The sequence below is a fragment of the Ptychodera flava genome, chromosome 12 (genome assembly GCF_041260155.1).
Source record: "Ptychodera flava strain L36383 chromosome 12, AS_Pfla_20210202, whole genome shotgun sequence".
NCBI classification, from domain to species: domain Eukaryota; kingdom Metazoa; phylum Hemichordata; class Enteropneusta; family Ptychoderidae; genus Ptychodera; species Ptychodera flava.
Window position 1 is genome coordinate 42,101,514 of NC_091939.1, and position 27,580 is coordinate 42,129,093.

The 27,580-nt window shown below is 37.8% G+C and overlaps 1 long non-coding RNA gene across 1 annotated transcript; it reads left to right on the forward strand.

The window, feature by feature from the left end:
• Positions 1 to 10,926: 10,926 nt before the first annotated feature.
• LOC139145922 (uncharacterized) lies at positions 10,927 to 27,224 on the forward strand. The gene is made up of 3 exons (XR_011555051.1): positions 10,927 to 11,329; positions 20,718 to 20,825; positions 25,092 to 27,224. It is a non-coding gene; the product is annotated as an uncharacterized lncRNA (long non-coding RNA).
• Positions 27,225 to 27,580: the final 356 nt, after the last annotated feature.

Consider the following 27,580-nt stretch of genomic DNA (forward strand, 5'->3'; position numbering starts at 1 on the left):
AAAGAGAAGGTCCAGTTTTAGCTACAAGCAGAAGAAAGGACTGAAAAAGAAGGCAAGTTTACTTGTGTTGGATAAAGTGTTTCAATTTATTTCAGGTACAAGTTGATGTGATACTCTGGCTACTGAAAAATGTAGGAATATTTTGTCAAGGATATGTGTTCACGGTTTGATTGTCTTTGTCGTTGCCTTGTCAAAAATACTGAATCTAGTCACAAGCTGGCAACAAGTAATTGTTTCACTTTTTTTGTTTAGGTTCGCAAGTACAACATTTGCACCAGAGAAGATATTTTATTGTATATCAGACACAACAACAAGAGCCTCCTGTATGGAAGTCCTCAGGGGCAGTAGATGATTATAAGAAAGGAAAACTGGTGTCAGCAAATGGAACTTTGCAAACTTTTACGTGCTATTCCAGTGCTCCAGATATTGTGCAACCATTGGAACCGACACCAACCAAGAGCGGTGATGATCAATCTACAGATACTCATGCACCCCATGTTCACATGTTTGGACCACGTAAGCTGTCAGGGGACTATAACAACAACAAATAGGACATTTTACAACTCATACTTCAGTACTGAAAACTTTGCTTTTTAAAGCACAATGAAACTTTCGCAGCATTTACCCAGAGGGCCACCGGTTGCCAATATTTTGATTAGATTATGTTATGTAGGTCATTTCCCCCACACTCATCATGACCTGAGTTCAATTAGTCTGGAACATTCTCAAGGTCACTGCCCTTAATGACCTCGCAACCTTGAATTTTAATTAGTCATGTTTGGAATGTTCTAGAAATTTAATTAGTTGTGTAAGAGAGATAATTTTAGAACAGTGATTAGCATGTCAATAAAAGTTCTAGATTGTTCTTATATGCCCTTATGTAAACACATGTGTATAAAAGGGACATGCACAGCTTCCAGTCAGACTTTTGGGATCGTGTCTCTTGTGTGTTACTAAACTCCAGCAGTAGTCTTTCTCAAGACTTTTCAAGACCTTCACTGCCAACGCTGGATTTATACTGTGGACTTTGTACAGTTTCAAGCCTGCAAGCCAAAGGACTGTTCATTCATCCGACTGACTGTTACAACTCTGAGACTGGAGCTCTGCCGTCCCAGCTGAGATAAGTAGTCTGTACACCTTTAAAGCTTGTACTCTATCCCTGACTTAGCAATTAGTTTTATTTTCGTAATAAATTTTGTTTAAACGGAAACTGCTGAGTTCACCCTTTTGTTCGTTTTCTCTGCACGTAACAAATAGGGGGGGGGGGGGTTCACAAAAATAGAGTGAACCATATATTTCATATCAATTTATCTGCATGATTTTGTTTATTTGTAGTTTTTCTGGGGGGTGTCACAAAAGTAGAGTGAACCATACATTTCATATCTATTTATTTGCATGATTTTGTTAGTCCCCACAGACACCGTCCGGGGGGGACTTAGGTTTGGTCATGTCCGTGCGTGCGTCCGTCCATTCATGCAGATATCTCAGAGATGCCTGGAGCGATTTCATTCAAACTTGGTACAAGGATTACTTCATATGTCATACAGATGCACGTCAATTTGTTTTGTGATACGATCCAATATGGCTGCCAGGTGGCCATTTTATTACGATTTTTTCATGTACAGAGCCATAACTCAGGCAGGTTCCAACCGATTTTATTCAAAGTTGGTACAAGGACATTGACCAATGTCATAGATATGCACGATAATTTGTTTTGTGATACGATCCAAAATGGCCGCTGTGCGGCCATTTTATTACGATTTTTTCATGTACAGAGCCATTACTCAGGCATGTTCCAACCGATTTTATTCAAACTTGGTACAAGGACATTGACCTATGTCATACATATGCACGTCAATTTGTTTTGTGATACGATCCAATATGGCCGCCAGGCGGCCATTTTATTACGATTTTTTCATGTACAGAGCCATTACTCAGGCATGTTCCAACCGATTTTATTCAAACTTGGTACAAGGACATTGACCTATGTCATACATATGCACATCAATTTGTTTTGTGATACGATCCAATATGGCCGCCAGGCGGCCATTTTATTACGATTTTTTCATATACAGAGCCATTGCTCAGGCACGTTTCAACCGATTTTATTCAAAGTTGGTACAAGGTTATTGACAAATGTCATAGCTGTGCACGTCAATTTGTTTTGTGATACGATCCAAAATGGCCGCTGTGCGGCCATTTTATTACGATTTTTTCATGTACAGAGCCGTAACTCAGGCATATCTCAACCGATTTTATTCAAAGTTGGTACAAGGACATTGACCTATGTCATACATAGGCACGTCAATCTGTTTTGTGATACGATCCAATATGGCCGCCAGGCGGCCATTTTATTATGATTTTTTCATGTACAGAGCCATTTCTCAGGCATATCCGCATGTTTCAACCGATTTTATTCAAAGTTAGTACAAGGACATCGACCAATGTCATAGCTATGCACATCAATTTGTTTTGTGATGCGATCCAATATGGCCACTGTGCGACCATTTTGTTACAATTTTTTCATGTCCTGAACCATAACTCAGACATGTATCAAGCGAATTCATTCAAAAGTATTTTATCACAGACCTAATGAAGAGGACTCTATCCTCTCTGAGGACCTGTAATCAAAATACCCATTTACAAGTGGGGACTGTGTCATCAACGATGACTTGTTTATTTGTAGTTTTTCTTAGTCTTCTCCTTCCAAAGTTGACTTGCAACCCAGTTGAGACAAGTGTTTTTTAACACTATTTCATAACCAAAATGTGTGCAATAATTCCTTTTTCATTTCAATCCAACTCTTACATTTATTTATCTACTGATTTTGGCAAAGTCAAAAGTTCACATAAAGCCAGTGAACGAAACCTTCATATTTTTCAACACAGAGCTATTTATACTGTGTGCTCTTTGGCATTTACTTGACTCCCTATTTTTGACATTACCAATATACAAAGGGCAAATGTTGCCACAAACACAGACCTCACCATTACAAAGGAGTATGTTCTCAGGCATTCTAGGTTAGTCACAGTGACAGTTAGTTTTTGTGCAGATGTTTATGATACTCCTCAGGTACTCAAAAATAAAACATCAGAAAAATAAAAAATATATTTGAACACACGTTTTATTCTAAAAAGTTTGTTATTCATTGTTCAAAGAAAAATAAACTTTGTTGTTAAACAAAAATGTTGTTGTATAGTGTTGCCATACATCTGTCTTAAGTTCCCTGAATTGTTGTTGTTTTGTTTTTCTAGTAATCAACAATAACAATGGTCATTATACACACACATGTAAGGCTTTGTTGGTAATACATTGTGGAGTTGAGGATAAATGAGTTTAACAAGATGAAAAATTTCACCAAGTCTGAGAAAAATTTGTTTTGTTACCTAGGAACCACGTCCAGTAGACTGAATAACAAAGCAACCTGACCAGTGGATTCAGTTATAATTTGTTCAGTCAGTATTTCCTTGTTCATCAACTTTGGCTAATTGTTCTGCAGCTTCGATTGTGAGGAAGTCCTCTATGTCCTTGTAAAATTCTATTAGTTTTTCCTTCTTGGCAGTTTTCATTTTTTTGAAACTCTCAGAAAATCACTTTTTGATTCTTCATCGGATATTTTGTCAATAGATTTTTTGATCAGATCCATTAACTGCGCCTTTGTTTTATTCTCAATTGAATCACCCTTCATGCGATCTTCAGCAGAGACATAAATGGGGGTCAATTTATGACGAATACTGGCTTTTGCAGCACCACCCAGTACTACCTCTTCAAGAACCAGTTTTCTGTTGCCTTCACAGGTTGCCGTAAGATCTTTTAGCGCATCATCAAGCTGATTACCACTCAGACTGACATGTTGTTTTTCCTCTGTTGGTGTCGTAAGGTACCTATAAAAACATGAGATTTAGGCATCGATCGTCAGAAAAGTGTGATACCGATGAAGCTGATATGTACACAAAGTGATGGCCTGCATGATGCAGGCAATTTACACATGATGGTGGATACAATTCTCTTGAATACATTGATTAATTATCATGACTTATGACAGTTTGATACCAAAGAGAGTAACTCATTAAGGTCATACAGTGGTCATGAAAGTAGCTTATTTACAAATTTGTGTAGAGTATAAAGTAATGTACACAACAGGCAGCGTGCTGAAGTATAGAAATGTATGTGCAGGTGTTTTCTAAATAGAAATTTACATGATGCAGAAAACTACCCTTGGAACACAATTTTCAGTTCTTACCTGCTAGTGACACTCTAAACATATCACTTCTGAAGTTCCATTGTGAAACAGACTTACTCTTCTTTTCGAAGTTTAATGCGCCAAGCAGTCACTTCTTCCTGTTTTTTTAATCTGGAGGGATTACTTGAACTTGATTTTTCTTCTATTTCAAGTATTTCTTCCATTTTCTTTCTAAGCTGTAAAATAAAAAAAATGTGTGTTAATAAACAAAAGTCCTGTATCTAATCAAAGTGTAGAAATCATGAATAATCAATTTATACTAGTATTACAATTAATCCAGCTCCCAGCATCATGTTAAGCATAAAATACTACTCTATATATGCATGGACAAACAATAAAAATGGTGAAAAATGACCACTTATGACAAACAAGGAAATCAAATGACCTCTGTAAGGTTGTCCAAATTTCTGAAGGTTCTCATCCATTCATCTGCAAACATAGCTCCAGCAGACCATCTCTTTGAGGCTTTGTTGACCTCCTCAAGACGTGCATCCATATCTTCTCCAGTGGTCAAATTGCCAGACACTGATACACTCTCATTGGCCTCCAAAAAAGACAATAATTCTGGTGGCATCATCATTCTGTCAGCTCTGGAAATAATAGTACACAAACTTACACAAAAGTCATAGCAAACATGAAGTTCTCCTTTTGAAATGAAGTACAATTATGGCCATATACATAAAAATATGACTACTGGGGCAATTTGAGTTATGACCTGAAAGCATTTTCAGTAAATAATGGCAGCTTCTTGTGTAAAAGGTAGGTAATTCATTTGTAGTGACAGCATATTTTACAGTGTTACATGACTAGTGAATAATTAATAATATTGCTGTGTTGATCTTCAATACAGTACGAAGTCAGGTTTTGTAGCACTCTGCAAATCTCGTCAGTGGCCAACAAATCTACTCTAAACGGTGTGCCATACCAATGTTTCATCAAGTGAATTGATAACGGCTTCCGTGCTACTGGGTGCAGTATACACATGGTAAATGCAGGATAATGGCCCCACCACCAGGCTGATCCTTCCCCTTGGTCTTCTTGGTAAATCGCTGATGCTGAGGAGGTGCTCTACTTGGACCAACATATTCACTGGTGTACTGACTGAAAAGTGAAAAAATACAGCCACATAATGTTACATGAATATCATATCTTCTGCAACAATAAGGATTTTATGTTAGACATTTAGATTCAGGCAATCTTTCCTTAATTTTCAAAACATATATTTAGTAAGGCAATAACCAAATACACCTAGGAAAATAAAGTTCATTATTTTTAAATGACACCATAGAAATATGTTCAATACCGCCTCCTTTTTTATAGATAAGGTTTCATATTAGGAGGGAATGAAACACATACCACTGAATTTTAGTCCTTAAATTTTCCACACAGGTTGGCAGGTACTCTTCCAACTTGTTTTCCTGCGTTGTCCTTTACCAACTGTACAGGACCTCTTCTGTTACCTTCTCTTGCAATCAAGGAGTGTTTTTTAGCAGGAATTGTATCCAAGGGAGGAAACCACACTCCTACAGCTGTAGCATCATATTGGTTATTCTCTTCCAACTTCACTTCTAACCAGACGTCAGGGTGTGGTTTGATGCAGAAAACATGATATCTAGGTTGAAAACAATGTGAAATTTTACTCAAGAGAGGAGGAGTGTTTATATGTATTAGTATGGGTACTCGGATGTCATTGTGTTTTCCATAATTGTTCATTTCAAGTATTTTAAACTGACATTTAGTAGATAACAAAATATTTGTTTACAAACCTCACAGGCCTTGCCCCTCGTAAGAAACATTTTTGGAAAACAAATCGGATATTGCCATTGGTCAAAATCAACATGAAGCGTGTTAATATTTTAGCATTGTCCGTAACTTACCCTCTAATGCTACTTTCAATTCTTATGTCACCCTGTCTCGGAACGCCAGATTCTGTCAAATAAAGAAAAATAGAGTAATAAACCCAAACGGTTCTGTTAAAAATCATGGTCCGCTCGCACGGGTTATTGGATACGTATTTCGGCCCTGTACTGCCATATGAAACAAAGGGTCATGATGACCACGTTATGCAATGATGAAACAGGGCAATCGGTCAAGAAAATCCGCAATGAACATGATGAAATCGATAAAATTCCGTTTAACGGCACCAATATCAAAATGAGTATAGTGTGCCCGCAAACACTTTGATTGTTTCAAAAGGATACACTTACCAGTGATAGTTGAAGAGTCGCTTGGACTTGTAGATTCTATCAGTAAGCGGATCGTACGTAAGATGCGTATAGTTAGCTCGAAGTTCAGAACAGAAGTAAGACAAAAGACCACATGGGAAAAGAGTCCCGGATGTAACGTCATCCTCGTAGATCTTCGGGAAGCTTCGTGAGTCGAGGAGGTGTAGTCAGCACCATGACGCAATAGCCTCGTTCCACGACACTCTTCTCCATTCTATTTTTGCTGATCGTCATGGTACTAATCAATCGAACGTAGCTGGACTTTGGACACTGGCAGTCGTCCTTTAATTATTCCATAGTGACCAAATGTAATAGACTTAAGTCAGTTCCTGAGGAGGATTATAGGAAAATCTATTTCCGAGTAAACGGAATCAGATATTCCCTAATAATTAAAATTAGATTATCCACCGTATCGGCGGTGAAGACTGAATACGGCCCGAAGATTATGGGAAAATCTATTTCCGAGTCGACGAAATCAGATTTTCCCTAAAAAGAACAATGAGACTGTTCACCGAATTTGACAGTGAAGACTGAGTACGGCCTTATATCTGGTATAAGCTCCTGGTGTTAGCTACAGTGATGTCCAGTAATTCTTGAGTAGACACTCCTCTTACTTCTGCCACTGCTGCTGCAACATCTCCAATATAACGAGGAGTGTTGGCGTCCACTTCTGGTGTCAACTGGAAGTAGGGAGAGTCTGTCTCAATTAGTAATCTGTCGGCTGGGACTTCCTGTAAAGCTCTTCTCTGTTCATTGTCAAATTTCACTACTAGCCCCGTGAAACCGAAGTAGATACTAGAGAATGCTTTCATCCATCAATGTATGAGCCAACGATAGCCAGTGAAACAATGAAGATGAATACGTTTGCACAGGTGCGCAACAGTGAAACATTAACTTCATGGCGCAATTACTGACATCAATACCGTACTTATCTTCTTGGGTGCCACGTATGTGCATGATGATGGGCTTTCTTGGCAATCCCAACTCCAGAAGTCGCACGAGAGTCTCCTCTTGCTTCTTCCAGCTACTAGGAGGTGTCATCCTATCTAGCCCGATTTCTCAAAGAGCAACTACTTGGGGTAATAGGACCAATTCTCCTAGCCTTTGTAATCTCTCTCCAGTCAACCGCTGGATAACTTTTGGGTGTACTCCCAATGCCACCTTCCAGTCCTCACTCCTGTTGAGGTCAGCTGGATACTGGTCCGGCTCACTATAGACCTCAATTCCATGGATTAATTTCACTGGATGTTTCGGTATGGGTAAATCTGGAGCTCTTAATGGTTCCGCTGATGACACTCTCCATCCTTTCCCAAACAAGCATCTACTTGTCTGGTCAAGATGGAAGTGCGAGTCCCATGCCTCTGATAAAACTTCAGTTTCCGGTATCTCTGCCTCCACTTGATGTTTTGAGACTTGGATTGTAGCACTTGAATAATGACTCTCTGATGGTTTACTGGTGTCCTTACTATTAGGCTGTACCGGGTTTTCTACCTCTACCAAATCTCCCTTAGTCGTCATGGTTGTTGTTGTTTCCTCATCCAGAAGAAAATCTAACAATTTCAAGAACTGGCTTCTTTGATCTTGCGAGACCTTGTTAAGTAAAAGGGATATGATCCTCCAATGGATAATTACAGCCGGTGAATTAGGTGGCTTGAGAGTAAATTTCTCCGGAACCTTCCAACCATTGAAAAGACACAGATGCTTCATCAGTCTCTGGTACTCGGTTGACAGTTCTGAAGTTGATGGAATTTTCTGTACCTCATCGTGATCTGCGATGAAGGATTTCCATAACATTTCCTTTGTTGTCCCAGCCCCAAGAATCCACTCGGCTAACTGGTTCAAAGCCATGCCCATACTATAGGTATCAGGATCTTCCAGACGATACTTCATCTCCCATAATGCTGGTGAGACATGGGTGTATAAGACATGATGCTTCAGTTTCGACGTCTTCATGAGACAGTTTTCCACCACAGTCCCTCCACCAAACGGTCGGGAAACGCTATTGTCAAAACGTGCGAATGAGGGGATTAGTTGGTAGGATGCGCGTTGCGCTGGCGTTCGCTGTTGATGACGTCACACCAGCTGTAGCGTCCCCTCATAGAGAGTGGGTACGATGGTGTCGTCTTTGACGAAGAAACTAGCCTGGATCAGCCGTAAAGTATACAGCTACTTTGAAACGTCAGTATGTTCTCGATAAGCAATATTTCTTGATAAGGAAAGTGGGTGATCTTTTTATTCCTAATCGATTTTCAGCGCTAAATCGGCGTTGATTACGCTATCGCATGTGGGTAATTTTCATTGAATTGCGTCTTTCATAATGTGTCAGGAGAACATTAAATTTTGTTTGAAATAGGCCTGTTCAGTTTGCTACCCCGAAACCTAGTCAACTTCGATGGGTTGAATCTCCACCTTACGAGGCTTGAGCCAAATCCGGACGATATGTAGTCAAATTATAAGGTAAAAATCTAATACTAAATGTACACTTGAAACAATTTTATGCATGCTAATGGATAAGACGCAGTGTTTGTTTCAGCACTTTTACGGTCGTAGGTTGAGCACAGTACCTATGGAAACCGGTGGTTATTTCTTACAAAATATGTGATTCGACTGCGTACTTCTTCTTTTGGCCTTGGACTTTCGCCGCCTTGCCCCAAACGTCAATCAGCAAACAAATCATAAGATAGTTCAGTCACTATTAATCTGTACATTTTGATGCATAAATCTTTTGTGATTTATTGTTATTCTGACTACCTAACTCATACACCGGTACCTCCAAGCTCCATCAAATCCCACATCAAGTTGTGGTGAACACCGAGCTCAGTTCCGCATGTGAAATCGCGACCGTGACCCGATGATGATGAATTGCATAAAAAAGTGCTTATATTTCGCTTTTCCCGTCATAGGGGGGGGGGGGGGGGGTGCCTACAGGTTGATAGTTATTATACCAGGCTGATTCCAAAGCTTATTCAGAAATTGAAACAGATACGATATCCAACTAAAAACCGTGTTTTATACAACTGATTCGTTATCTTTTCGCCTAGACCTTGTTGTGACATCCTTACTTCTGGAGCAACCTGGTTGAGCGCGACCGAACTACAATATTTCTTCAATGTCTCAAAACATATTGCACCACGTTGGCGCATTGGACACGTCCTTGTATTTTCGTCAGAAACTAAATACAGTAGGTTTGGATATGACATCGGTTACAAATGATGGAATATTAAAGATTAAAATACTTTTATCGATCGACAAAAAAAAAAGAAAGAAAGAGAGGGTATGTTGAATCAAAGTCGGGAGACACGATACTTTCCACGAATTAATCAACAGTGAGCAACGACCATGAATATTTTATTCAACTTTTAAAATTTAGTTATCGACTTTCTTTGACACCCCCGTTTTTTTGGTTAGGAAATACTGTCTTCAGTCGTTTTGGTACCTCTTAGTATGACTGACACACGATTGCAGGCCTTACCCAAAGTTTTAATTAGGCCTAATTGCTGCTAGTTTTTACTATTTTGAAAAAGACCTCGCCAAATATCCGGTTCAGCCAGGTGCAGCCAACGAACAATTCACTTTTAAAGGGGTCCTTACTAATGATAAGGTATATAGTGTGAACTGACTAATTTTCAGTCGAGAGGGTAATTAATTCATAATTTGCCCTCCCACTAAAACTTTTTCGACCTACCCTGCCGCACTCAACCCACTCCCCACTTATTTTTGCCCGTTTCCCCTCCCTACTGTGAATTTTTGAAGCTGCCCTGTGGCGAAAAAAACTTGCCAATTTCCCCTGCCCTGGAAAAAAATTCCCTCAAAATGTTGTCATTCCTTTTCCCCTGCAGACATGAAAAGTTATAAGTACTAGCCCTGTGTCCCAATCCCCAGAAACACCATGACTCAACTTCCCCTGTCCCCGTTTTAAAAGTAGCTTTCTCTCTCCTCGTTTTTCGCCAAGCTCTGTCCCCAGGACAATCAACCGATATCTGCCCTGCCCTACAAAACAAACACTAAAATTTGCTCCCCTGCCACTTAAAAACATGTTCCCTGCCTGAGCAAAATTAAAATTTCCTCTGCCCTCAAAAATCGCCTCGGAACAGCTTTTTTCGATGTTCCTGTTCTGTGCACGGGTTTGGCACGTCTGTGTGCGTAACACAGAATATTCATGAGGATAATATTGCGTAAATACAATACAAGCCGCAGTCTGATAGCACGGCAAAACTTGACCCTCTAGCCTGCTGCCCTTGAGTTTGTACATTTATCTGGTGTAAGACAAAGATGGGGCTAAGTTAGCAATATTATTGTCTAACGAGAGCGAAAAAAATAACATTTTCTTCAAGATTGAGTAAAAAATGATAGTTATCATCAAATTCTTCGCAGTTCGTTTCGTGAATATTTGAAAACCTAAGGAGCCGTAAGCCATATTGGTCAAAGGTCAATCAGAAGACCCAGTGTGGTGTTGGCGTGGCATCGCGTACACGTACCGCCAACAATGATCAAAATCTCCAGTCGTTCATCTTTTAGCGTTTACTGACATGTCCGCCCGTGTTTAGGAATGTCTACAGTCTACCTTGAAATCCTGGACCATCTCGACGACTACGCTGTACGTTTTAATCTAGTACAACTGGAGAGTCCAATCGTGTCGATGTCATGAACTTAGTTACGTTTAGAGCTACTACCAGAAGCTCAACGGTTCGACAAGCAGCAAGTTTATTCTCCGTTCAATCGGGACGAAACTCGACAACCCATTTTAGCAATTTGGACGGAAGAGGGCAACTCTTTTCGCACAAGCGAAAGGTCGACCCCTCGATCGCTGCTGAGTCCTGCATCAGCTGGACGGAGGTCGTGTACAGTATACCAGGTACAGGTATGTACAGTATAGTTAACTTGTCCTCTTTGTCTTATTTATTCTTAACCAGCCATATGTAACCAGCCCAAGTGTCTTTTTGTACATACGTCTACTCCTTCTCGTATAAACGTGTTCAGCAATGTCTTTATCTTGCAAAAATGTCTAACGTTTGTGTTGTTTAAATCATCGATATTGCTGATAAAATTTCAATAAACAATGAACATCTAATTCCCAGGCAACTTCATGCTAATGTAACCTTTTCGTGGCGAGGGACTGTACAGAAATTACGGGGGGGGGGGGGGGGGGGGGGGGTGTTAGGGTTCTGGTGTTGGTGTTTCGAAAATATAGAATAATCACCCTTCAAAAGTGTTTTCAAGAAAAAGATTGCCCCCAACTTTCATTTGTCCTTTGTGTCACAGTCTGATTGATGTTTTATTAATAACTGACGTAAAATTTCTTATTTGACCTTTGAACTTTCAAAGAATACCCTAAACCTTTAGAAACATGTAATCACTTGGGTGAAAGTCCAATAGCATATTTGTTGTTCACATCTGCTTTCAAACGCTATTCTCACTATCCGGTACTATTCGAAAAACCAAATTTCGTGCACCAACATTCATGATTCACTAGTAACCAGCTCAGTCTAATTTAAGTACATTAATATCAATAATCAAGCATCTATAAATACACAGATGTGGCTAGTTCTGTATTGAAAAATAAGATTAATGGTTTCCTCATAGATACAATGTGAAGTGAATCACCGTCCCTCCACCCACCGGTCTGGAAACAGCTCCTGTTTGCTCCGAGCCGCGTTGCTGGTAAATATATCAATTACAAAAAATCTCTGAATCTCTGACACCTTAAATGTGACAAGTACGTGAATTTGCATTAAAAATATGCTAATTTTATCCAAAATGACCAGAATGCATGGCGATATTCACTACAGCGATTTTGCTGGATAAACTTGTCGAGACCAAAATTTTGTAACATAAACATTTTGATATTGAGGTGGGAGCCTCAAGGTTCTTTCACATTTTTATACATAAAAATTCATTTCTTTTTTTCAAAGCTGTCGCGTACTCTTTTGGCCTCCAAAATAGAGCTTGCAAGGAATGATGCTAGACAACTGTATGCGACAGTATCCCTTAGTTACACAGCGGAGCTATATCGGCCGCTAGGTTTGAGTAATGTTAGAATGAAAATCGATTCTAGAAAATAAACTTTTAGGAAGACTTACACCTCGCAATTCCCCATTTTCAAAAATAGGTATATTACTAAGGACATAGAACATACAATGTCTAAGTTGAAAACATTCAGCGCTCTGCATTATACATTAGACTACTCTGTGCACTTTATGTGAAGATTTCAGTGCAGGTATGCACAGTATCCTCAGTGTTTGCATGTTTGGCAAATATTTAATCACAGCACAATCTTTACCTTGTGCAAAATTGCACATACACCAAAATTACTGTATTTTCACAAACTTACTTCAGCTCTGAAGGATGTTGGCTTTTACTGCAGTAGGAAACCATACATTTGTGAAACATATGATGAGTAAATTCAAATTTTAACAGTCATTTTGATTTTGGTAATATTCCTAAGGAACAGAACATGCAACGTCACAGGTGAAAACATTCACCTCTGTCAGTGTTCAATCTGGGATGTCAAAACAGGGGGTCACTGTAAACCCCTACTCCTGTCCCAAGGGGACCATTTTAGAAATTCGGGGGACATCAACACACATGTAAAACCCTTGAATCTTCTGTGGAAATTACTATATTCTGTCAACGTGGGATTTAAAGGGACATAAGCTGTAACTTGTTGCAAGTTTTTCAGTGTTCTGCTTCTGTATATCAACTACTGTGTCTGATCCTAAAAAGTTTGTCATGCTGAAATTTCAAGTATTCTTTTTGTCAACACAGCTTGTATGTGTGTAGTGATCATTGTTTATTGTTTACAAATGAATTCTAGTCCAGGCTTGAATGCAATTTTCAACAATACCGTAATTTCGTAGATTATACTCATTTAGGTTGTGTTGACATGCTAAATACTTGGCATTAAATTACGAATTAGGGATTCAATGCAGAAAGTGTAGGAAAACCACAAAACAAAAGTTCTGAAAAAATAGCCAAAAGATACAGCTTATGGAGCTTTAAATAAAGTATATATCAACTCTTAAACATACTGTCAACTTGTATGTATTTGGAAATTAATGATCATTGGTTCTGACCTAAGGGTTTACATAGCGCTGTTTCTCTGGAAAATCAGATATGTCCGACCTAAAATATTGCTGTTCAAAACGATCATAGCTGGCCCTACATGGATGCTTGCCTTGTAGTGTTCAACCTTTGTATGGGTGGTAGACATTGCAGACGCTTCAATTTGAGGGCATGCCCCATCACCTTTGTCTAAAACAGGGGTGCATCAACTACTGGCATTAAAAATCCAAGTCGCAACTAGCCTATCGCCATTATGCACAGTCTATTTTGTCTTGTTTACATTCATCAGCCATGTCACATGCACACAGCTCTACACTACATCAGTCCTTTCTACCCAGCTTCTTACACACCACCTTATACACTCTCACAAACTTATTCAACTTGAAAGTTAACCCTTTTCCTGCCAGACAGTATTAAGACTATTACTTCCCAATCAGCCAAGTCAGTAAAACGCAGTATTGAGCCCAAACATGGCGTTTTTTCACCTGCTTGGCTTGGCCTGTTATAGCATCTTTAGTCCAAAAAATCAAGCTTACAATATTTATGTTTCTACAGCCTTCAAATGTACAATATTATGTAAAATACACCATATGGAATATGTTGTGTTTCATTAATTTTAACCATCTTGACCTGATGGTGAAATATGGACTTGGCAGGAAAAGGTTAGCGCATAAAATAATGCTTAAAGATACTGCTATTGGGCTTTAAAAGGCCGTGAGCTGCAACACTGTGAAATTTGTCCAACCTCAAAGAACCTTCAATTTCCTAAGACATTTATTGTAATCTACAAATTCAACGATATATTGTTACGTGCAGAGAAAACGAACAAAAGGGTGAACTCAGCAGTTTCCGTTTAAACAAAATTTATTACGAAAACAAAACTAATTGCTAAGTCAGGGACAGAGTACAAGCTTTAAAAGTGTACAGACTACTTATCTCAGCTGGGACGGCAAAGCTCCAGTCTCAGAGTTGTAACAGTCAGTCGGATGAATGAACAGTCCTTTGGCTTGCAGGCTTGAAGCTGCACAAAGTCCACAGTATAAATCCAGCGTTGACAGTGAAGGTCTTGAAAAGTCTTGAGAATGACTACTGCTGGAGTTTAGTAACACACAAGAGACACGATCCCAAAAGTCTGACTGGAAGCTGTGCACGTCCCTTTTATAAAGGCATATAAGAACAATCTAGAACTTTTATTGACATGCTAATTACTGTTCTAAAATTATCTCCCTTACACAACTAATCAACTTTCCAGAACATTCCAAACATGACTAATTGAATTCAAGGTTGTGAGGTCATCAAGGGCAGTGACCTTGAGAATGTTCTAGACTAATTGAACTCAGGTCATGATGAGTGTGGGGGGAATGACCTACATAACACACCCCCTCTTCAAAAAAAGAAAATTTTTCAAAGAAAAATCTTTCTTTTACAAATGTAATCTTGAAAAGGATTTAAGTACTCAAATTTGTTTTACTCTAAAGTAAAATTTCTTGAAAGTGAACAACAATAAACTCTAAATACGAGAGAGACAGTCTGCAATTAAATTGTCTCTGCCTTTGATATGTCTAATGTCAAGATTAAACTCCTGTAACATTAAACTCCATCTTAGCAATCTCTGATTTTTGCCTTTAAATTTCTGCAGAAAAACAAGAGGTTGTGATCAATATAAACCACTATTGGCTGATTTGAAGAAGTAACATAAACTTCAAAATGCTGTAAAGCTAATATCAAAGATAAACACTCTTTTTCAATTGTAGAGTAGTTTCTCTGGGATTAGTTTCTCTGGGATTTGTTAAATTTGCTAAATTTGTTAAAAATAGCAAACAGGATGATCGGTCCCATGACTATCCTCTTGCAATTTGGTATTGGAAAACTTGAAATGGCACTGAATTTGGCATAAAGTATGCATGGCAAAGTCCGGTTATTTGTATTGAGTTCTATAAAGTCATTGTTCGGCAAATACTTGGCTTCCTCCTGGAGATATTCCGCTTTCGCAGGATTCAGTCTGTCTCGATGTTGTTCCATTGAATTACTGTCGCAGACATCTTCGTTGTGATAGATGATGTTTGTCCTTGTTGGAATGTCTGGGAACAAATGTTCATGGATTGGTTCTTTCAGCTGTTGTTGTTGTTCTGGCTGGAGGTGTGCCAACTTTGTAGATTCCAGTTCTCCAGGATTTCTGAGTTCTGAAGCTTGACCGAGCCCAGCTTTGAGTTTAGAGTATTTTCACTCAAGTCAGTTTCAGTATCACTATCTTCATAATGGTTTGAACTGACTGCACTGACAGGCTGAGTTATAGTAGGATTATCCCTATCAAAATATGGCTTAAGCATATTTATGTGACATAGCTGTTTTTGTTTTCGCCTGTCAGGTGTTATTATGATGTAATTTAAATCACTCAATTTCTTATCAATTAGGTATGGCCCAAAGTAACGAGCATGGAGTGGTTTGCCAGGAATTGGAAGTAGAACAAGAACTTTTGACCTGGTTCAAACTTCCGTTTTGAGGTGCTTTTATCATATTTGGTTTTCATTGACTGCTGAGATGACTCAAGATTTTCTCTGGCTAATTCACATGCTTTAGAGAGTTTTGTACGAAAATCTGACACATATTGCAAAATATTCAGACAATCATCATCGTCTGATAGGAATTTCTCTTTAACGAGCTTAAGTGGGCCACGGACTGTATGTCCAAATACAAGCTCAAATGGGCTAAAACCAAGAGACTCTTGAATTGACTCTCTAACAGCAAAGAGCAGAAAATGAATTCCTTCATCCCACTGCTTCTCTGTGTCAAAACAGTAGGTCCTAATCATGTTTTCAAAGTTTGATGAAATCGTCTCAAGAGCACCCTGACTTTCTGGATGATAGGCGGATGACCTATACTGTTTAATGCCTAGCTGATCCATTACTTGTTGAAAAATTCCAGACATAAAGTTGGAGCCTTGATCGGACTGGACACATTTAGGGAGGCCAAATAAAGTGAAAAATTTGACTAAAGCTCTCACTATAGTCTTTGTCTTTATATTTCTCAGTGGTATGGCTTCTGGGAACCGAGTTGATGTACACATTATTGTCAGCATGTACTCATTTCCTGATCTTGTTTTTGGTAGGGGCCCAACACAGTCTATTAGTATCCTACTAAATGGTTCTTGAAATGCAGGAATTGGCTGTAAAGGGGCCTTTGGAATGGTCTGATTTGGCTTTCCTACCATTTGACATGTGTGACAAGTTTTACAGAAATGTGCTACATCCTGCCTGAGATTAGGCCAATAAAAGTGACTGAGAATTTTATGATAAGTTTTCCTGACTCCTAAGTGACCAGCCCAGGGCGTTTCATGGGCCAGGCGCAATATTTCAGCACGATAGGGCTTTGGAATCACAATTTGATGTTTTATAGCCCAATCGTCATCAACCAAAACATCTGGAGGTCTCCATTTACGCATGAGAATACCAGATTTTGTATAATAGGAAACAGAGCTATCTGAAGTTTTACCTTCATCATCTACCCTGTCAAACAAAGACAAAATATCTGGGTCTTTGTGTTGTTCTGCAATGAGATTTGATCTAGAAAATGTCTGACTTTGGTCAGCAGAAGTTTTACTGGAAGTTTCAAATCCACGAGGGAAACGGAATGGTCCGTGTCAAACACCTGACTGAGAAAGGTGTCATTTAAGTCAACATCAGTGACATTATTTTTGAGAGTATTTTGATTCTCGGAAGTTTTCTTTGACATGGCTCGAGTAATGGCACATGAAGGAAATAATCGGGTATCTCTTGTTCAATTGGCTCTGGATCCTGATCTAAACTAGGATTATCAGTCACAAGTGGATTAGTAATGACCTTGTCCCCAGCAAGGTCGTTTCCAAGAAGAAGGTGAATCCCTTCAAAAGGCAAAAAAGGCCTAATACCTAAAGCCACAGGTCCAGAAACAAAGTCTGAAGACAAATAGACATTATGGAGAGGAACAGGAATGTAGTCATTACAATCTACCCCCTTAATAAGAACTTTAGAACCTGAAAATGACTTTTCAGAAAACGGCAGGGTATCTGCCAACAAAAGAGACTGGGAAGCCCCGGTATCTCTTAAAATTTTGACAGGGGTAGCGGAAGAAAAATCACTAGAAAGTGATATAAAACCATCATGAATAAATGGTTCGAAAATACCCATAATGCTATCTTGAGAAGAATTGACCTTGACCTCATTAATTGGGGATGAGAGGGGTTTAACCTCAGAAAATGTGTTGCACACATTATTAGACTCTAATTGAGTTGATGAAGAAATAAAGCCGGTGGGCTTAGATCCACTTTGACCACTTTGACCTTCACGTTTTCTTTTCAATTTGAAACACTCTGACATTAAATGGCCGTCTTTCTTGCAATAATTACAGAAAGTGTACCGAACTGTTTGTCAGAAGGAGATTGAGACTTGGGATCTGATGATGTGGAAGTGTTACTTGAATTTTGTGAACTGTTGTCATTTGATTTCCTACTGTCCTTTGAGAAATTCTTGGATGAAAAGGAGGAGTTAAATTTACCTGCATTGTTTCTGTAGGGAAAGGACTGGGATGGTTTGCTGAGAAATGAAGATTTGTGAGTCAATGAGTAATCATCGGCCAAACGTGCAGCAACCTCCAATGTATCTGCCTTTGTTCATTGATAAACGTCTTGATGTCACTCCGAATGCACCTTTTAAATTCCTCAATCAAAACAAGTTGTCGTAATTTGTCATAATTCTGACTGACCTTTTCCGAAGAACACCATCGATCAAACAGTTGTTCTTTTGTTCGAGCAAATTCAATGTAAGTTTGATCTTTCACCTTCTCACAATCCCTAAATTTCTGACGGTAAGCTTCAGGCACCAACTCATAACCCTTGAGAATTAATTCCTTCACAGAATCATAATTTGAAGCCTGCTCTACTGACAACTGAATGTAAATTTCTCTGGCTTTACCCACCAAAGCACTCTGCAAAAGCATAGACCAGGACTCCTTAGGCCAATTCAGACTCTGAGCAATTTTCTCAAAATGAAGGAAATATTTATCAACATCCTTTTCTTGGAAAGGGGGAACTAACCTGAAATGCTTAGTGATGTCAAAACCGTCTGAAGGGAAGAATTTTCCTGACTTTCCAAGCTCTAAACGTCTCATTTCTAACTGCAGTCGGTGTTCTGCTAATTCTCTTTCCTTTTCTTTTTCCTCTCTTTCTTTCTCCCTTTGTCTTTCTTCCATTTGCAATTCTTTTTCTTTCATTTCCAATTCCCTCTCTTTCTGTCTTTCTTCCATTTCTAACTGCATTTGTATTTTTTCTTTTTCTAATGCCTGTCTCTCCTTTTCCATTTGTAATTCTTTTTCTTTCATTTGTAATTCTTTTTCTTTTTCTAATGCCAATTTTTTTAGCTCGAAATCTGCCTGTATTTCCAATTCTAATTTTTTGAGTTCGAAGGAAGACTCAGGCTCATAATCTTTTAAGGCAGACTCCTCAAAATGGCCAGAATTAACTAAATGTTTTGCAATCTTGAACTGTATTTCTCGCTTGCGCATAGATCTTTTGACATCTACTTTAAGGAAATTGGCCAGCGCTATGAGGTTGTCTTTTCTGAGGGAATTAAATGTGTCCTGATCAAGGTCATCCATAAATTCGTCTGGCTTGAATTCCACCATGATTGAATTTAGCTGAGTTCACAGTATACAGTAGTTTTGAAAAGGTAGGCAAAATGTTGTCAAACGGCTCAAAATATTCGTATCCCGGACAAGCCCCCAATTTGTTACGTGCAGAGAAAACGAACAAAAGGGTGAACTCAGCAGTTTCCGTTTAAACAAAATTTATTACGAAAACAAAACTAATTGCTAAGTCAGGGACAGAGTACAAGCTTTAAAAGTGTACAGACTACTTATCTCAGCTGGGACGGCAAAGCTCCAGTCTCAGAGTTGTAACAGTCAGTCGGATGAATGAACAGTCCTTTGGCTTGCAGGCTTGAAGCTGCACAAAGTCCACAGTATAAATCCAGCGTTGACAGTGAAGGTCTTGAAAAGTCTTGAGAATGACTACTGCTGGAGTTTAGTAACACACAAGAGACACGATCCCAAAAGTCTGACTGGAAGCTGTGCACGTCCCTTTTATAAAGGCATATAAGAACAATCTAGAACTTTTATTGACATGCTAATTACTGTTCTAAAATTATCTCCCTTACACAACTAATCAACTTTCCAGAACATTCCAAACATGACTAATTGAATTCAAGGTTGTGAGGTCATCAAGGGCAGTGACCTTGAGAATGTTCTAGACTAATTGAACTCAGGTCATGATGAGTGTGGGGGGAATGACCTACATAACAATATAGTCATTAACTGTGCCTCAACAGCATTTGGTTGTGGCAGAATAGACAAGAAATTGAGCACATCTTTGTTAATTTTAAATTTCCCGCAATTTTCAAAATCTTGCCATAATTAATAGGTGAAAACAAGAATTTTTCCTCTAAGTGGAGTGAATCCCTTTCCCTTCCTTTCAGTGGGTTGCACCATGTTGTATTTGTAAAGATTTAAATGTGTACATCCACCATTTACGCTGTTTATCATGTAGTTGCATGTAGGCAGCCATATTTGGGTGCGGCACCCATTTATTATTTGTCTTACAAGAATCTCCTCATGCAGTCCAACTCTGTGGATAATTATACTAGAGTAAACATCTCTGAGTTGTAGAAATTTGCTATGAACTGATTTTAATCTAAATATAAAAATCATAAAAATAATGTCAAAAGTTGCAACTCATCTGCCTTAAAGTAAACATGAGAATAATTCTGATCTTACCTAAACATGGTATGTCATTTTATTTTGCATCACTTCATTAATGATTTCTAACTTTCTAAATTAATGCAATTTCTGTATCAAATGAAATATGGTCTTATTTTCAACATGAACATTTTGTATTATTGTATAACCATGGATGTAAAAAGAGTCAATCTTTCATCCATGCTTAGTGCAGTGGGAATCCGATGATGTCAAGCCTTTGTAGGCCATGGGAATGCTATTGTCTGATTCAAATGTGAATACCAATTGATATTCAGATTAATATGATTATTCATTGTCATTATTGTCACATGAAATATGATGATTCATCATCTGTGTTTCAGATATTTTGATTTTTCACAGTAGATTTTTAACTCTTTTATTTATATCCTTGCAAGTTGCAGGCCCCTTGGAGATGTTTATTAGGCACTGAAAAAGTAGGGAAAGGGTAGTGTCTCAAGGAAAGACAGAGTTACACAAAAAGGCATGCCAACAACAGGAGAATAAGAGAGGTATGTACTACAAAGTCTGCACTGATAATTTTTTAGTCTAAACCAGTGAACTTTGAAGGACAAGGTAACCAAAGCACCAGTGTTGGTGAATTATAGTACATGTACATGGTAGAACCATCATGACACAAGTAAAATCAATTTTACTTAGTTCAGCTTTGATATTTGGTTATACATTTGCAGAGCACCTAACAGCTTTAAGCGACACAAATCTGCCTTTTAGCTCCGCTGTCAGAGACGCGGAGCTTATCCGATAGACTGATTGTCTGTCGTCGTCCGTCCGTCAACAATGGTCTTCTTCTCTGAAACCGCAAGTCAGATTTCTTTGAAATTTGGTATGGAGGTTCATAGGAGTGACCTCACTCAAGTTTGTTCAAATTGTGGTGAAATTTGCATAATTGTATTTTTGGGGCAATTTTTCCTGTTTTTGGTCAAGAAATCTTCTTCTCTGAAACTTCAAGTCAGATTATTTGAAACTTGGTATAGAGGTTCCTGGAGGTAACCCCAGTCAAGGTTGTTCAAATTGTGGTGAAATTTCCATAATTGTATTTTTGGGCAATTTTTCCTGTTTTTGGTAAAAAAGTCATCTTCTCTGAAACCGATCGTCGGATTGCTTTGAAATTTGATGTGCAGTTTACTTAGGGTAACTTAGCTTTGCAATTTGTTATTCAGGTTCCTACCGATGAACTTAATGGTATTTATTGAAATTATGATGAAATCTGCAATTTTTTATTTATGGGTAATTTTTGCCATTTTGGTCGAAAAATGTATTTCTCAAAAAGTACTGGTCTGATAGCTTTGAAATTCGATATGCAGGTTCCTACAGAATAACTAAATTTGATATTTTGACATTATGATGAAATCTGCAATTTTGTATATTTTGGGGCAATTTTTGCTATTTCTGTTAAAAAAATTTGTTTCTCAAAAACTGCAAGTGGATAGCTTTGATATTTGGTATACAGGTTCCAAGGGATTATTGTAATATGTGATATACTAAAATTATGGTGAAATCTGCAATTTTATTTTAGGGGACAATCATTGCCATTTTGGTCAGAAAATTTTATTCTCTAAAAACTACTCGTCAGATAGCTTTAGTGGACGTGTTCTTTGGAATGATCCGATGTAAAAATTCAAATTATGATGAAATCTTCAATTGTATATTTTTGCAGATATTTTAGCCTCTTTTTTCTGGCCATTGAAATGAGCTATCAAAGATTTCCACCTTCTTCACCAACATGTGTCAAAAATAGTTATTCTCTACATAAACACAGCGGAGCTATATCGGCCGCTAGGTCGCTTGTTAACCTTCCCTTGAAGATACAGATGTAATCGATAGTTATGCAGCTTATTCAATGTCAAATTTGAGATCACAATGAAATGTGTAAACCCTGCAAATTATTTTGGAGAAACATACAGATAAAGTATCGCCCAAAGCTTCGCTTTTTTTGCCTCATTATCGTTTCCGTATCGTTTCCGCATCGCCCAACCCCAAATCCAACATCGCTCACTCGGTTGTTTGGTATCGTTTCCGTATCGTTCACTAGCGCATCGCCTCATTCACGGAACTCAAAGACATCGGATATGAGATATCGGGCATGAAAAGTCGATGTCATTTCGTCAAAAGTCATCGAAAATTGAGAATATAGACAAGATTTTATCTAGTTGAAGGTAAATGATCGGTTAATAATCATGAATTTGAACGTCTTGGACGATGTGGGTACGTGATTTAGAGTGATTGGCGCGGCGTGACATATGTAGGCCAACTCAGATTTATACCGTATGCGCATGGTGCGATAGTTTGCCTAAAATTAATTTTATTTGTGATGGATAATTGGTTGCGGAGTGTAACTCTATAGTATGAATTGCGTAGCAATTATTGAAACACTTGGAAGTTCCCGCTATCAGAGTGTTATCAATGTGTTGTGACTAAAGGTCACGGACTTCCTCTACATCATAATTTATTCACGTCAATCGGGTTTAAAGGTCACTGTGTAAAGCGTTAGGAGAATTCATGGCGGCATCACTATATGTGTTAACCTAGTATATGATACACTGCAGTTATTATTTTAGCAATTGTCCTTACTTTGTACGGCCAGTTTTTCTTGTGCGCTTTCAAGGACGTACATGTATTTAAGCTTAAAAATACTAATTTCAGTCATTTAAAATGGTAATCCGCACACAGTACCACACATTTCTGGGTTTCTAGTCAGTGGAAAAGTTGTCCCACGTCACTTTTTGACACTTGTCTCATCGGGCAACCCGTACTGGTGTTTCAGTTGCAGTTGTCCAAACGCGACTTTCACTTGCAACCGTTAATGTCTGTCCCTGGTAGAGTGCTATCTTGTTACAAAAATGTTCGCAAATAAAACGGTATACAAACTTCATATCAAATAAAAGCAATTCGTAAAAGAAGCGCATTATAATCACAATATGTTTCAACTTTGTTCCCATTTTTGTGTGTTGAAGCAACATTTCATGAATGGATAATGTTGGACATATGGGGTTGGACACATGTATTTGATCTTTCATTTTGTATACCTTTACTCTCAAAAACATGGGCAATGCCAGGCGGCGAAATTTCCGAAGGCGGCAACTTTGCTGTGGCATTTTTGAGTGAATAATATGCCGTGGCCAATTGGGACCATGAAATTGACTTGATACGATGCAGTGGCGATGTTTAGGCTGATACGATGCGGAAGCAATGCAAGGCTGATACAGAGGCGGTAATGAAACGATATAGAAAATAAACAAACTGAGGCGACAGCAATGTCGGAAACGATACAGAGGCGATCTGAGGCGAAGTTTTATGCCATACTTTATCTGTAGTGTTGAAACAACTAAAGGGGCTCTTAGATTGAGTTCAAAACACAAATGTACATAACATAACATACAATAATAGCATAGTCAAACTCAGGATGAGCTTTTAACACTTTTAACAGCTTTTAACTGGCCAAAATATTGTTGAAGGAATCCATGAAGTGTATTTTATGAACCTTGCCAGGGAACACAACTTTGAAACAATATCACAAGACACACTCATGTCCAAGAGTTTGTTGCAAATTTAATATTGAAAGATGAAACAAGCTTATGCTCTGATAACATGTTCCAGATTACACGATGTGCTAAAAAAACATAGTTTTATCTTTTATTAACATTATACGAAACTGTTTTTGGAACAACCAACTGTGTGCAAGAAAACTCTTGCCTTATTTCACAAAATGTAACTTAATATACATTTTTTCATAAAAACATTTTGCATAGTCAAACAGCTTCAGTGTTGCACCCGCTGGGAACAAGGATATAGTTTTGAACTAGTATTACTTAGTGGCTGAACTGACAGTTATTGAACAGTATTCAACAACAGCCAGTCCATGCTTCAAGTATCTCTATTATACTTCAAACTTTTCTGTATGGCTGTCTATATAATTTCTTGAAAATTATATAAAATGTATATAACACGATTGGAACTAATTTGGGATAATTGGATTTTCATATTTTTCAAATTTCTCAAATATGTTAGGTGCCCTATAGTTGAATGTTGCAATATTACCAAATACTCATAAAAACAAGTGCATAACATAAAAAGAAAAGTAGATGAGGTTACATTTGTAGATGAAATCGACATTACTTCATCCAATTATCCCAAATTAGTTCCCATTGTGTTATATGTACTCTAAATAATGCATGATATTGAAAAATCATTTGAAATGGTTATTGACAATGAGTCTCCTTCAAAGCATTTTTTCAAAATTTTTATTTTTAGTAGTCTACAGTTTTCTCTACACATGTGAGCTATGCCTGGCTTGACTAGGGAATCTCTGTTGGTACAAATCAGAATGAATCATGGGATATTTGTAGTATGGGTTGGGGTCTTTGCATAGTTAGCACTATTAGATATACAGAGTCAACAATTTTGTCACAATAATTGTACAAATGTACTAATGGGTTCAAATAAAATTTAACAAAGCAAGACTACTTTAGTTGAGGGTTATGTAAATTGACAGTTCCATTCTGATGTGCTCAAAGGTCTTTGGACAAGGATGCCAATGTTAAAATGATACATGAATTTCCCTATGTTCCTAAGCATAGGTGGAATGGAAGGCAACATAATATGTTCAAATCAGTAATAAGTCATGATACCAGAGTTGATCTTAAAATATCAAATGTACCATATTGTTAGTTATGGCAGTGACTGTAAGTATTATGCCATCATTTATCTCACTCTTTGCATTATTTTAAATAACCATCATTTATCATTTCTACCTACAGATTTTAAAGAGGAGAAGTGCAGTGATCAATGCAGATGAGAAGGGTTTCTGGAATGATGTAACTGCAGACCTGATGTCTGATGAGGGAGGTCCCACCAGATGGAAGGATAATTGCCTCCAGGCCTTCTTGGCGATCTGACAAACTAAACGTTTTGATAGGATAGACACACTCAATCAGCGAATGCTTAATGACTCTAATTCAAGACACTACATACTGCAGAGGAAGTATGGCAGAGCCAGTGAGAGACCACCTGATAAAAACAGTTCAGTGACAATTGTGTGAGACAGAACAGTGATGCATAGCTTTTCTGAGTAATTATCCATCATCCCTCTGTTGGTCAACAACTGATTTGTTCTCAATTTTAATTGCTTTACTTGAAAAGTAGTACACAGAGCTGGTGTTGTAAGTTCAGTGAAATATAAAGTCATTAGCTGGCACAGGTCAGTTACACCAAGAAAAGTTTAGTATAACCAAGGCATAACTTACAAATACTTCACAAGTACATCTTTGAAGTACTGCTGAAATTGTCACTTTGACGTATCTGGATTTGTGCCCTCAAGAATTTATCAAGGTGCAGTTACAGTGTTTAAACATGCTGAAACAAATGTGAGCCACACCGTGTTACTGATGGTATTTTTCTATTTCTTGTCCAAAAATTTCTCTGAAATTGCTTGTCAGATTGCTTTGAAATTTTAAATGCAGGTCTCTTAGGATAATATAATTGAAGCAGTAATCAGTTTGTCCTGAGATATGCAATATTGTGTTTTTCAGAGCAATTTTTCCTACTTTTTAGATTTTGATGAACTGAACAAAAGCTACAATTTAACAGTGCACATACATGTATGTGATAAGTAAGAGTTAATTAAACATACACTACAAAAAAATTCACCCTGTGACATTCCCTGCACAGGCCCTGATACAAACTGTGTTACAGGTCTGTGTCAGCAAATACAGAAGGAGTTCTATCAGGGGCTGATGCACATGTCTGTATCAAGTACTGTAAACACATGGCTGTATTTCTACCAATTACAGCACCTGTACACAGTGCTGTGAACACTGATCTCTAACAGGGTCTGAAATTTTTCAGTGTTCAAACAATAACATTTCTTTCTGCTTCAATCATCAAAATTTGCCAATTTTTACAACAAATTTACACCCTGAAATCCATCCAAATTTTCAGGCCCTGTAGCTGACACACCACTGTACGCACACCGGTGGTTCAGTGCTGCAATTATAGGTCTTGATACAGTCAGAATTTACAGCATTGTATACAATCCTGTACCACCATGAATCAGAATTTACACAACCCTAAAATTTGACAGGTTTTTACTGGTCTTGCAAAAAGGTTATTTCTCTGGGCCTGTTACAGGTAATGATTATCCTCTGTTACAGGCATGTGTCTGCCTTTTCTTGCTGTGTAGATAGCTTGAGTGCTTCATATTCAATCAAGAAACTCTTGAAATGATTTTTTATTCCTATATTTAAGGTACACATAGTTGATCTTGTAATTTGGTGAATTACACAGTCATTAGCTGACACATCTCAATTGACACAAACTTACTGTACAAAACTTAGGAATACTACACATGTATATCTTTTAACGTATGCCAAAATTTACAGCATACTGTAAAGAGCATTAATTTTCACCAGGATTTAATTTCACTATTTTGCTGTTTGGGACACATGATTCACTGTGTTTTATTTTCACAGATCAGGCCGTGAAACAATGAATTCTATTATAATTTAAAATTGTCATATGGGTTTAATTGAGCTGATTTTTAGTTGCTTGTTGTATTTTGGGTTATTTCCTGTTTTGTTTAAAATAATTTCTCTGAAACAGGTCAACAGATTGCTTCAAAATTTTGTATACAGGTCAATAGGGATGATAATGGTAAGATATCAAATTGTTCTGATGAACCATATTTCTCCCTGTTAGGCTCAGGCATATTTAAAAGTGACTGCATTAATTGATATTAGAGTTATCAAGGCTATGGAAATTCTTTTTTTACAGTATTGAAGATAACTTTGAATGTGTCTCAGGAAAATTGTTCTGAATGTTTTTTGTCTGTATTTTTATTTATTTTACTAACATTTACACATTCGTTTGGAATAAAGAAGAATCATTTACAGTGATCTTGGATTTGTGTATCTAAATTGCAGTATAGTTTTCAGATGCAATCTGTACTCTATTTTGCTGTAGAAAGCATCATTACATTGGTGTCTTCACTTGTAAAAAGAATACTCATTGCTATACACACACACACACACACACACACACACACACATATATATAATATATATATATATTATATATATATATAGTGTATGTGATGCCTGTATGAGTAGAAATACATGAGTCAAAAGCTACAAAGCATTACTGTTATTTGAGGACCCACCCCCACACCCCAGGTCCCCCGAAGCCAGTGTTGGATAATTATGTAAAAATTGGTGAATAATAAGTATGGATATATGCGTCCCTTCCATTATTA